General features: G+C 39.5%; 1 protein-coding gene across 1 annotated transcript in view; it reads left to right on the forward strand.

Annotated features, from left to right (window-relative positions):
• LOC308356155 (kinetochore-associated protein NSL1 homolog) overlaps window positions 1-13,613 on the forward strand; it is a gene marked incomplete at its 3' end in the record, with an annotated part of 431,182 nt that overhangs the window by 196,801 nt on the left and 220,768 nt on the right. The gene's annotated exons all lie outside the window — the stretch shown is intronic.

The following is a 13,613-nucleotide window of genomic DNA, read 5'->3' on the forward strand; positions in this document are numbered from 1 at the left end:
CTGCAATTAGAGCAGAAGGAAAGTAATCTGACCCTCGATTTTACTAGAACTCAGGGAAATGCAAGTCGAGACCACAAAATAACATTTTCCACCTACTAGACAGGCAAAATTTAAGACATCTGACAACGACTAATAGAACAATTAGACAAAAATCAACAAGGGTATAGAAGAACTCAACAACACCATCGGCCAACACAAATCAAATAGATATTTGTGGGACACCCCAGCTCAAAACAGCAGAAACACTTCATTGCTAGTGCTCATGAAACCTATAGCAAGATGGGCCATGAAACCAACTTCAACAAATTAAAAATGAAGTAGAATCATACAGAATGCATTTTTGACCACATGGAATCAAGCAAAACTCAATAACAGATTCCTATAACAAATTCCTATACACAAATGTTTATAGCAGCTTTACTCATAATAGCTAAGAACTGGAAACAACTGGACACAAAATGTCCTGAAATAGTTGTACCAAACACTCTTCTAAACAACCAATGGGTCAAACAGGACCTTTCAAGGGAAGTTAAAAAACATACCTGAAACAAATGAAAATGAAAATAGAATATATTAAAATTTGCAGGACACAGCTAATGCAGTGCTCTGAGGAAAATCTATAGCATGAAATCTCTCAAGCTTTCACATTATGAACCTAGAAAAAAGGAGAAAGATAAGCCAAAAGCAAGCAGAAAGAAGGAAATAATAAAAATCTATGAAATGAAAAACAGAAAATAATAGAGAAAACCACTGAAACAAAGAGCAGATTTTTTGAAGATCAACAAAATTGAGTAACATCTAGCAAGACTGACAGAGAAAAAAAGAGAGAAGACACAGATGACCAATATCAGGAATGAAACAGCAAGTATCACTAAAGATCCTCCAGACATCAAAAGAATAATAAAGGAATACCATGAGCAATTATACACACATAGACTTGACAACTGAGATGAAATGGACCAATTCCTGGAAAAACATGAACTCACCCAATATGAAACAGACAGTTTTAAAAGCCTTATAACTCCTAAAGGAATTAACTGTACTTTTAAAGCCCTCCACAAAGAAATCTCCAGATCCTAATGGTTTCACTGGAGAATTCTAAACATTTAAAGTAGAATTAATACAAGTTTTATACAATCTCTTCCAGAAAATAGAAGAGGGGACATTTCCCATTTCATTTGTGAAACTGGTATTATCCTGATACCAAAATCAGACAAAGTCAGTACTTCATGAATATAGAAAAAAATAACTTAACAAATTATTAGCAAATAGGGTTTATCAATATATAAAAAGAATTATACACACCATGACCAAATAGAGTTGATTCCAATGATACAAGGCAGTTCCAATATTTGAAAATCAATCAATATAATCCACTTCACAGACTAAAAGAGAAAAATCACACAGATCAATTGATGTGGAAAAACTATTTGACAACATTCAATAATGATTCGTGATAAAAACTCCCAGACAAATAGGAATAAAGGGGAACTTCCTCAATTTGATAAAGAGCATCTAACAAAACAAAACAAAACAAAACAAAATGAAACAACAGCCCCCCCAAAAAAACCCACTACAGCTAACATTATACTAATGGTGAAAGACTGAATGCATTCCCCTATAAGATCTGGAAAAAGGTAATAAAGTTTGCTCTTATTCAACACAGTGCTGAATATTCTAGTCAGTGCAGTAGGCAAGAAAATAAAATAAAAAGTATACAGATCATAAAGGAAGAAATGAAACGGTCCATATTTTCAGATGACATGTTTGTTTACATAGAAAATCCCAAGGAATCTACAAAAAATTCCTAAAACTAATAGGTGAGTTCAACAAGTTCACAGGACACAAGATGAACCTACAAAAAACAAATGAACACATGGACATCAAATTTTAAATTACAGCACCATTTATAACAACTAAAAAAAGAGAAATATTGAGGTGTCAATCTAACAAAACACATATAGGACTTCTATGCGAAAAGCTACAAACTGCTAATGAAAGATGTAAAAAATCTCAATAAATGGAGAGACATACTATGCTCATGGATTGGAAGACTCAACCTAGTAAAGATGCCAATTTTCTCCAAAAGCTTAATGCAATTCCTATAAAATTCCAGATTTTGTAGAGATACACAATAGTATCCTAAAATTTGTATGAAAAGACAAAGAAACTAGAATAGCTGAAACAATCTTGAAAAAGAGGAAGAAACTAGCAGGAATCAGTCTATCACATTTTAAGACATTTTATAGGTATAGTAATCAAAACCATGTGGTGTTGGCAGAGAGACACATATGTAAACAGAACAGAATAAAGAATCAGAAATAGACCCACACAAATACGCTCATTTGATTTTTGACAATAATGCAAAACTGAGCACAAATGTGCTCAGTTGATTTTTTCAAAAAGGATTTTATTTATTTATTTGACAGAGAGAAACACAGCCAGAGAGGGAACAGAAGCAGGGGGTGTGGGAGAGGAAAGGATCCCAGGAACCTGGGATCCTGGGGAGTTTGATTGCAGGACCCTGGGATCATGACCTGAGCCAAAGGCAGATTCTCAAAGACTGAGCCACCCAGGTGCTCCTGCTCAGTTGATTTTTGACAATAATGCAAAAGCAATTCAGTGGAGAAAAGACAATCTTTTCAATAAATGGAGCAGTTAGATATCCATACACTAAAAAAAAAAAAAAAAAAGACCCTAAGACTCATACCTTATAGAGACATTAACAGGGATCACATGCTTAGATATAAATTGCAATGCAAAAACTATGAAACATTTAGAAAAAGAGTAAGAGAAAATCTTTAGGATCTAGGGCTAGCCAAAGAGTTCTTAGACTTAGACTTGCTAAAAAACATGGTCGGTCAATAGAAAAATTGGTAAGCTAGACTTCAGCAAAATTTAAAATTTTATTCTGCAAAAGACTCCGTTCAAAGGATGAAAACACAAATTACGAAGGAGGGGGAAGTATCTGCAAACCATACATCTGACTAGGGACTAGTGTCTAGAATATATAAAAATCACAACTTGGGACGCCTGGGTGGCTCAGTTGGTTAAGCCGCTGCCTTCAGCTCAGGTCATGATCCCAGGGTCCTGGGATTGAGTCCCAAATCCGGCTCATTGCTTGGGAGGGAGCCTGCTTCTCTTGCTGCCTCTGCCTGCCACTCTGCCTGCTTGTGTGTACTCTCTCTCTCTCTCAACAAACAAATAAATAAAATCTTTAAAAAAAAATCACAACTTAATCGCAAAACAGCAAACAACAATCCAATTATAAAATAGACAAAAGACATTTTACCTGAAGAGCATATACAGATGGCAAACACATGAAAAAATATTCAACATCATTCACCATTAGGGAAATGCATATTTAAGCCACAATGAACTATTATTACTCACCTACCAAAATGGCTAAAATAAAAAATAGTAACAACATGAAATGCTGGAGAGAATACTGATATCATTCATACATTGCTGGTGGGAATTTAAAATGATTCAGCCTCTCTGGAAAGCACTTTGACAGATTCCTGAAAACCTAAACATTCAACTACTCTATAACCCAGCAATCGCATGCTTCGCCATTTTCCCAGAGAAATGAGGGCGATGTTCACACAAATTCCTATACACAAATGTTTATAGCAGCTTTATTCATAATAGCTAAGAACTGGAAACAACTTAGATGCCCTTCAGTGGGCAAATGAGTAAATGATCTGTGGTACATCCATACCATAGAATACTACTCACCAATAACAACAACAAATATGAACTACTGATACAGGCAACAACTTGAATGAATCTCCAGAAAACTGTGCTGAGTAAAGAAAAGTCAATCTCAAAAGATTATATATTGTATAATATGTATTGTACATATTGTACGTTTATACAACACTCTCGAAATGACAAAATTATAGAAATGCAGAACAGATCGGCGGTTGCCAGGGATCAAGGATGGGGATCAGGGATCAAGGATCAAGGTGGACCAAGTAGGAGACAGCAGTGGTTGTGACTATAGCCAGTATTGCCAACACTCATGATCTTTGTGGTGATGGAAATGTTCTTTATCTTGACTATAGCAATGTTAGTGTCTGTTGTGATACTGTACCTTAGTTTTGTTAAGATTTTACCACTGGGGGAAACTTGGTGAAGGGCACATGAGATCTCATGGCAAGCAAATCTAAAATATCTCCAAATTAAAATTTTAAGTTAAAAAAACCAACAAAATGATAAACACAAAATTGGGGATAATGAAGGGTGAAAAGGGATGGAATAGGAAGGAGCATAAAAGCGAATGAGAGATGGTCAGTGTACTGATTCTTGGATTAGGTGGTGGATTTTTTTTTTAAGATTTTATTCATTTGGTTGAAAGAGCATGCATGCATGCATGCATGAGTAGGGGAGAGGAGCAGAGGGACAGGGATAAGCAGACTCCCCACTAAGTGTTGAGCCCCACACAGGGCTCAATCCCAGGACTCTGAGATCATAACCAAGCCCAAGTCAGACACTTAACTGACTTAGCCACCCAGGCACCCCTCGGTGGTAGACTTAGAGACACTTGTTATATTATGAATACATTTTAAAAAGTAATAAATAATTAAAAGAAATCCATTGATGAACCCACGATGACAGAGTAGAAGAAACCAAGAATAAAGGTTAATCCAATTTTCTTTACCTGACCTCTAGGAGGGAACTAGCCCAGCTTCTTTTGAGAAGCAGGCTTTGGGCTGCTTTCTTACAGAAAACTAAGGCTCTTTCAGCTGTAGACAGCCAAGAAGCATGGGTGACTGTTAAGAAAGAAAAGAGATTTCTTGAGACAACCCCAGTCACTCATCTTGAATGTCTGGGGGACTATCAAAGCTATGGTTCTCCTTCTAGTGAAATCTACTGCATTGTCACTGGAAGTCATTCATAGCTTCTTCATTCAGCAGATGTCTGACTAGTGCTCTGAACCTTGCTCTTTGTTAGATACAAGTTAGAACTGCCCCCAAGGAAATTAAAATTAGTTGTAGATAGTGGTAAGTTGTATAGGAAATGAGTGAAATTATCTTAAAAAGCAAGCCACAAATGTCTTACTCATTGTTTTAAAGAGAATAATGAGTAACCTCTTGGCTATTATAATTCTCATGGTATGCTATAACTTAGAACTGCCCTAGATACTAGCACTATTTAACTAGTGAAAACACTTTTACTAGATGTCTTTCCATAGGAAACAAAATTGGAGGGGAAAAAAAAGAAAAAGCAATCACTTAATTTTTTGTGATGTATGCTACCATTGATTCTTATGTAAGTCATTAAGCACATTCATATCGGCTTGGATGGTATGTGGTGGACCTTCTCTGGAGGCAATTCTTCTAATCCAAATACTGCTTGTCCCAATGTGGGTTTTCATCATATACTAAACAATTAAACCTTCAGTGAGTACGTGTTCTAGTTGAGTTTGAATACCAACTTGGCCACTTTTCCGGATGACCTGGGCAAGTGTCTTAAACTCTCTGTGCCTCAAAGCTTTCATTTCTAGTGCTGGTTATTCCTACATCCAGGCACTGGGCTTGGGAGTGGGGATAGAGTGATGAATAAGACATTGCCTTTGCCCTCCTGGGTTTTCTAATCTAGTAGGGGAAGAAAGATGTACAAATGAGGAATGGGACATTAATATACATAAAAGCTGGAAAGACACACACCCAACCAATGACAGGCATTGGCGGTGGTGATCACTCAATTTATCCATAGTGGTTGAGTCTCCCCTTTTTACAGTAAGAGTGTATTCATGGATTTGTTATGTAAATTTAAAAAACTTTGAACTTCATTAAGAATAGAGTAAAAAGATATGTAGCTAATTCTGATTGTCAAGGAAAGTCTTTATGGAGGGACAGATGCTTAAGTTATACCATGAAAGAGGAGTAGATGCTCATCATACCAATTGAGTTAGTGGTGGGAAGGGGATATGTTTGGAAAAAAGAAGATGGAAGCAGAAAGACAAAAGACACAGAGAGTGGAGAATACTCGGCTGGTCTGAAGGATCCCAAGCAGTCCTATTACATGAGCATAAGGGATGCTGTGGCTCAAGAAGCAAGAGAAGGCTGGAGAGGTGGAGGGAGCCACGGAAGCCAAGAAGGGTCGTGCTTCATCCTGGTGACAAAGGACACTTGATGACAGGGAGAGATTTTAAATACAAGAGTCATGTGCCAAATGTGCATTTTTAGATGGGCTGGAGGCTCATGAAAGCAGGAGAAGGAAGGTCTATGACGGGGCTGTTCTACAGTCCGGGTGAAAGAGGATGATGCGGGAGGGAGAAATGAAAGGTGGGAGAAATTCCAGAGAAGTTTGGAGATAGAAGCAGAGTTGGTTTTACTCTGAAGCCAGTGAAGTGTGAGGACATCGTGTTGATCTTTCCAAGCCCCGGGACGCGATCATAGCACTATGTTTACTCAGTTATGTATTTTCATAACATTAGCAGAAGAAAGATATTTTAACTGTAGTTAATTAAGACTGTGGGTTTTTGGTTTTTTGTTTTTCACTCCAACTTTCTCTTTGGCATATTTCCTTTCCTGTCAGGTGACACCAGGGTGACTGTGTACATTTTTAAGAGACAGCGAAGGGCAGTTGGGTTGGTATACATCTAGTTTGGGAGACTGGTGTAGGGAATGGCTTCCAGGATACTTTTAACACCCACCGTGCCAACTCACCTGCCATGCAAAGGGGCAAGGCAGAGGTTATTGTGATATGAACGTGTCCTATGGTATTGGCACCGGAAGTCAGCAGGCAGTGAAGGTTTGAAATATACTCATTCAAAGCTAGTTGGTGGCCAAGTCTTCCAATTATTGGCTATGTAACAATGGAAGATTTGGTGCTCATGGATGTCTACTCAAAAAGGAAGTCCTCAGGGCACCAGGGTGGCTCAGTCCATTAAACGTCTGCCTTCCGCTGGGTCATGATCTCAAGGTCCTGGGTTTGAGCCCCACCTCAGGCTCTCTGCTCAACAGGAGTCTGCTTCTCCCTCTCCTTCTGCCCTTTCTCATGCTCTCTCTCTCTCTTACTCTCTCTCTTTCTCAAATAAATAAATAAAATCTTGAGAAAAAAAAAAGGAAATCCTCAGAGTTCAGGACATAACTGATGGGGCATCTGACACAATTATGTATACATAAACTTTTTTTTAGAGGGAGGAAGGGCAGAGGGAGAGAGAGAGAGAGAGAGAGAATCTTAAGCAGTGAAGCCCAACATGGGCTTGATCTCACAACCCTGAATTGAAATCAAGAGTCAGACCTTTTTCAGTGCCAATTCTATGCCTAGGAGTAAGAGGCTAATAGCCTAACACAGTGTGACTAAAACACATTCTCCAAATATCTTCCCACTGGTAGAGTTAGGGAGCCTACCATTCCACTCTTTGATATTTGTCCTTTGTGTGAATGCATCATCCATACTTTTTCCTTCTGAAATGCAAATACTTTCAGTACGGGTAGCAAGAACACCCTTGCTGTCTTTGTCTTTCCTCTCTGAGAAATGAGGGAGAGAAAAGCCCTAGGGGTGCGAAGTTTGTATGGAGGAAATGTCCTGATGTGTTTTGGACTGGGCTGCAGAGTCCAGAGCTTTGCCTTGGGCTGCAAGCCTCCTGGGGAACCCCAGGCCGCAGAGACAGCTTCAGGGAGTCCATGTGTCTAGAAGGGGCTATGGAAGGGAAGTCGCTAAAAACAAACTTTGACATGTTCTTTGGGGCAGGTCCTCATCTTCTATTTTTCTGTTCCTGTTTTTCTTTTTCTTCTTTACCAGGAGTCCAACAAGTGACCTGAGAATCAAGTTCAATCCTTTTGACGCTGAACGGTAGTTCACCTAAAAATGTTCCCTAATTAGCTAGTAGGATTTTCATACCCTGCTGGCAGGGCTATTAATTGCAAGGTCGTTTTGCAATATTGGTCGAATACCTTGAAAGTAGATAGCAATTCTATTCCTAGGAATTAAATATAAGGCCATACTCAGAGAGGTGCGAAGCTATGTGAGTACAGTGATTGCTATGGACTGTATTATGTCCCTCCCCAATGCATGTGTTGCAACCCAAGTCCCAAAAGTGAATGTAGCTGGAGATTGGGTCTTTAAGAGGGTAGTGAAGGTTTAATGAAGTCATAAGGGTGGAGCCCCCATCTAATAAGACCATGGCCTTATACAAAGAGAAAGACAGAGACATCGCTCTTTCTCTCCCCCGATTATGGGAAGACACAGTGAGAAAACAGCCATCTACAAGCCAGAAAGAGAGTCTTCACCGGAAACTCAACTGATCAGCAACTGTTCTTGGACTTTCCAGCCTCTAGAACTGTGAGAGATAAATTTCTGTTGTTTTAATCACCCAGTCTATGCTCTTTTGTTATGGCAGCCCTGGCTGACTTAAGACAATGACATTTATAACAATGTTGTCTACATATAAGGAAAAACTGAAAACAACAGAGTAAAGTAATAGATAATAGATCAGCTATGGTATATGTCTACAATGGGGTGTTATGCCTGTTTAAAATGATGATGTAGATGGATATTTATTGTTCACGGAGAGAACAATAAATACAACGTGACTGACTGTCACACAACAGGACTGAAATTAGGAAAGGAATTTTCTCATTCTAAAAAATGTACAAGAAATTAAAAATTTAAAAAAACTGACAAATACCAAAAACAGCAGAAAAATACTATATTTTTAATTACCTCCCTGACATACCTCTATAATACTTTCCTCTTACAATTGTAAGCTGCATACTCTTGTTCCCTTCTTCGTAAGACAATGCTTCTGTAATGTAGTGTTTCTATAACTGGAGTAGGAAGATAATCCAGTCTTTTCATGTGGATGAAAATTTGACTTAAAAAATATTTAGATAACTTCCTTCACAACACATTATTAGTAATGCCACTTTTTAGAACTGTCACACTTGGGAAACCCTCCTAAGGTTTTTAATGTGTGAGTTGTAGTATTTCAGGGCATTTCCTTTTGTTTTCCACTGATTCATCCTAAATGTTCTTAGAACTGGTGACACCCGTCAAGCAATCATTACCGTTGTCCCCGCTGTCGTGGCACATTATCTTTGTCGATGTCAGTGTTTCAACAAGAGAGCAGCAAGAACGGTAAGTACTTTTCCATAGTGTGTATAGTCCACTCTGCTTCATTACTGCATCATCAGACCATCTAAGACCCCGTTCATTGCTTCCGTCTGACATTTATCTTTTCTTCTGATGTCTTTGCTTCTAGTATAACCCAAAATTTGTCTTTACAGTTTGCTTTTTCATGTCAGAAAATTTTCCACTGGCTTTAATTGCTTATCTTCACCACTTTTTTACACATCATTAATTTTATACATTTTTTCTCTGTTTAATACATAAATAAACTTAGCAAAGATAAAAGATAGTGTCCTTCAAAGACGAACCAATCAGGAGTCTGTATTTTCTAACTTCTATTGAAAATATTCCAGAACACATTTCTGAACAGCAATTAAAATATTATCATCAAGCTTTACAAAATATACCACCTAGCAAAGAAAAAAACACTTAAGGTATACTTATAATCATATAAGCTGTATTGTTGATGTTATTCCTGGCAAGAGAGGATGCTTTTTGACTAGACATACACAAGTACTCAACCCTCTGCTTATAATTTTGCATGTGCGATGATCTGGAGAATTTTCAGAGAATTTCTTCTGGGGCCATTGGTTCGGTGCTGTGTGAAAATGTTCATTTCTCAGTACAAAGAACCTCCTCAAGTGAGTTAGCATGGGGTTCAGTAGGGATATTCCTGGCAGCCATACAATTAGCAATAATGTGATTCTAGACAGAAGTGACTACAAACCACATACATATAACCCAATACAGAAGTACAGCTCTGATGAACCTTCCTTGGCAAAGTCCCCCAGATGCCCATAGCTGGTTCAATACCACCAGACATAAAGGGAGTGAGGGGAGTTTGGGGTGAAAAGAAACAGTGGTCTTAAGCATTTATAGTTGAAATAGCCCACTTTTGCAAATCTTATTACAGCCTATCACCATATAGACACATTGCTAGGCCCCCTCTGGATCTTGAGAGGGGCCTACCCAAGTGAAGAACCATTAAGTCTACAGACAATGACTTCCTGGCACATGGGTCTTAGCCCCCATTGCTTTCAGCATCTTCCAAGCCCTCATCCCCGCTCTCCTGGATTATTGCCATCACCTCTTGTTTCTTCCTTAACCCTGTGGGACTGTTTTTAACACCTAGATCAAAGGGATCCGATATAACCTTAGATCATGTCACACCTCTGTTCAAAAGTCCAATATTTTCTTATCTCGCTTCGAGTAAAAGCCTGCCCCTTTGCCTTTCTGGCCTCACCTTTGGCCTCACCTCACTTCAGGGTCCTCTAGTTTCTAGAATGGTCAGGCATGTTTCCAAGGGGCTCTTGCATTTGCTGTTCATGGGCCACCTGGGCCACCTGGACCGCCCCCACCCAGTTATTCACATGGCCCCCACTCTGTCACCTCCTTCAGGAGAACTTTGCTTGGTCTCCCTTCACTGTGCCCTATTTCTCATCCCTCCTCTATATTTCCCCATAGAACATACCACCATCTAAATGTTACATTTTCCCCCTCTAAATACCGTATATGTTTATTGTTTGTTTCCCTTCCCTAGAATTTGACTCCCTGAGCTGTGGATCTTTGCTTTGTCCACTGTCTGACTCACTTCTGGTAAACATGGGGGTCTCTGCCTTCAACTTTCCTTTCTCTAGCCCCACCATGACCTCACAGGACCACCTTCTGAGAAACAGCAGGGGACACAGAGTTACTAGAAAGCCAGTTTCCCTAAAAGAGGGTGAGTAGTGACAGGGTTTTCTAGCATTTCAGCAACTTGTTTTTATGAAGAACTGTCATCTTATGAAGTGAATCTCCAGAGGATTTGATCACTGAGCTATAAATCTCCTTCACCTCCTCCCCATCCCTCGAGATGTAATCCAGGGTCATTGCGGTAGGAATAGGAAATTGCCAAACCAAGTAATTTCTCCCCCCTCGCCTGTTCAAAGGAAAAACTATGGATACAAAGGAAAGGCAAAAGAAGAAAAGAAGACACTCGAAATGTCTGTTCTTGTTAATCTTTTCTTCATTTTCACTGTTTTTTTTCTCCTTTTGACGTAGAATAAAATGAATCAGAAATCACAGAAAAGCAAGAAAATAGGCTGTTACTAGAGCCTCCCCTTGGTCAAAGAGATGTTGGCATTCTGGTGTGAACAGTGAAAGCAATAGTTAGTGCTTGTAAATATAAGATGTTTGAAGATGTTAACATAATAAAATGTTCTCTGAACGTTTTTTAAAAAAAGGGGAGGGGGAAGGAGAATTACTTATAATCCCACCACCACAGCAGAAAAGCTACCACTTGGTTATATGCTCTTCCATTTTTTTCTCATATGCATACATTTTGTCTTTGTGGTAAGAAAAAAAAAACACAGCATAAAATTTACCATCCTAACCATTTTTAAGCATACAGTACAGTAGTGTTACGCATGCATTTTTTTTTAAGATTTTATTTATTTGACAGAGTAGGCAGAGAGAGAGGGGAGAAGCAGGGTCCCCGCCGAGCAGAGAGCCCGATGTGGGGCTCGATCCCAGGACCCTGGGATCATGACCTGAGCCGAAGGCAGAGGCTTAACCCACTGAGCCACTCAGGTGCCCCTGTTACACATGCATTTTATACATGTTATGCTTGTACTTCTTGTAACATGATTTTCTTTCTCACTTTACCTTATATCCAATAAATCTTCCACGTGGCAAATCTGTCTGCATGCTTGTAATTTTAAAGATGCATACTGTTCTATCCCATGACTAAAAATATTTTAATCAGCCATTCTCCTACAATTGGACATTTATGTTGCTTACAATTTTTTACTCTTAAAAATATTATTATGAGATTTCATTGCATATAATAGTTTTTTCTCTAGTATTTACAGTGATCTTCCTCTGATGATTTTCTAGAACTTTCCTAAGGAAAATGAAGTCAAAAGCGATGATTATTGCATGGTTCTTAAAAGTGGCAATAAATTTGCCTTCCAGTAAGTTTGTACCAATTTTCAACAATGCCAATGAAAGCAGCAATTTCACACTCTCACCAACAATCGATACTTTTTATTTTGCTAATTTAATATTTTTAAATGTTTCTCATGCTAATATACATATCTTTCTATAGATATTTTTCTTGATTATGTTCTCTGTTGGGAAATGCCAATTCATGTCCTTTGTGCAGTTTACTTTCGAGAGGCTGTCTCAATATTGTTCTTATTCCTTTTGATGGGTTTTAAAAATGTAGAAATTTGAACTCTTTATCATAGCTATTGCGAATATTTTTTCTCCCTGTCTTTGTCATTTCTGGACATGCTCACATCTAAAGCACTTTAGCATTCTTGTACAGTTCAGATCTTTCTGATGTGGTATCTCCTGTCACATGTGGTCTTAGAAAATTCTCTCCAGGATTCTTAATCCCAGGGCCTTAGTAAATAATTTAATTCTGTTTTATCTCACTGGTCTTACTTTCTGTATCTAATTATTTAATCCATTCATTTTGATGTGTAATAGGTCAAATTGACCTGTTCCTTAAATGCTCACTAGTTAACCCAGAGTCCTCCTTTAAATATATTTGAGGAGACACAAGGCCTATGCCTATATGAAGAGTTCTCATGTGCTGGGACATGGATCAACGCTCTGTGGGGAGCGAGGTAGAAGGTACAGCCCCAGAGGACTTCGGGTGTGGTGTGGCTCCGTGGGAACAGGAGATTGGCAATACCCAGAACGTAGGATGGGACAGCACCTAAATGTCCGCTGTGCTTACACCTTACCCTTTCCTTCCTAAGCAGCACTGGAGAATGAAAGCACTTCTGAAAATTCAAGACCACTTGACCCAGAGGTTTTCCTATCTTGCTAGAGTCCTTATGTTTCCAGGAATTGAAGGCTCTCAGCCAATGTACTACAATGAATTTACTGCGTGTGTGTGTGTGTGTGTGTGTGTGTCTGTGTGTGTGTGTAGCGCTGTACTAGGAAGACTGTGTACCTGTGTGGTTTGCAAAAGTAATAGCTCCGGGGCAACCGTGAGTGATGTAGCATGGGAAAAGGATAAACGGAAGATGAGAAAATAAATCGAGGCGGATAACTTAGCGTAGAGATGGCTCCTGTGTAGCCCTGATGGTATAAGGGTAAGGCACTGTCCCTGAAAAGGGCTGCTCCCACCCTCAGTCCTCCCAGCCGCCTTGCACCTCAGCCTTCTGTTGGGTCGCTGGAATCCCCTGATCCCAGAGACAAGATCCTCTGCTTATTTCCTGGCTCCAGGCCAGGCAACCAAGTTCACTCAAGCTGCATCTCAAAGCTGTTGCCAGGATATTCAATCCTGGCAGAGAGCCACATGCGCTGGCCTGAGAGCCCCAAGCGCCCGCCCCCATCCCCTGCTGCTGCCCAGGAGCCTCAACACTGAAGCAACCACAGTCTGAAGGCACATCCGACCTCCTGGCGCTGGTTTCCACCCGCCCATGTACGTTCGCGGTTATCTTTCTTTCCAGGGGCTCACAGTAAGCAGACCACAAACCCGAAACCGCTCGTTTTTCTCTTCGGTGGGCCCAAGTACGATACTGTTTGACTTTGTA

This window comes from Martes martes (genome assembly GCF_963455335.1).
Source record: "Martes martes genome assembly, chromosome: 15".
NCBI classification, from domain to species: domain Eukaryota; kingdom Metazoa; phylum Chordata; class Mammalia; order Carnivora; family Mustelidae; genus Martes; species Martes martes.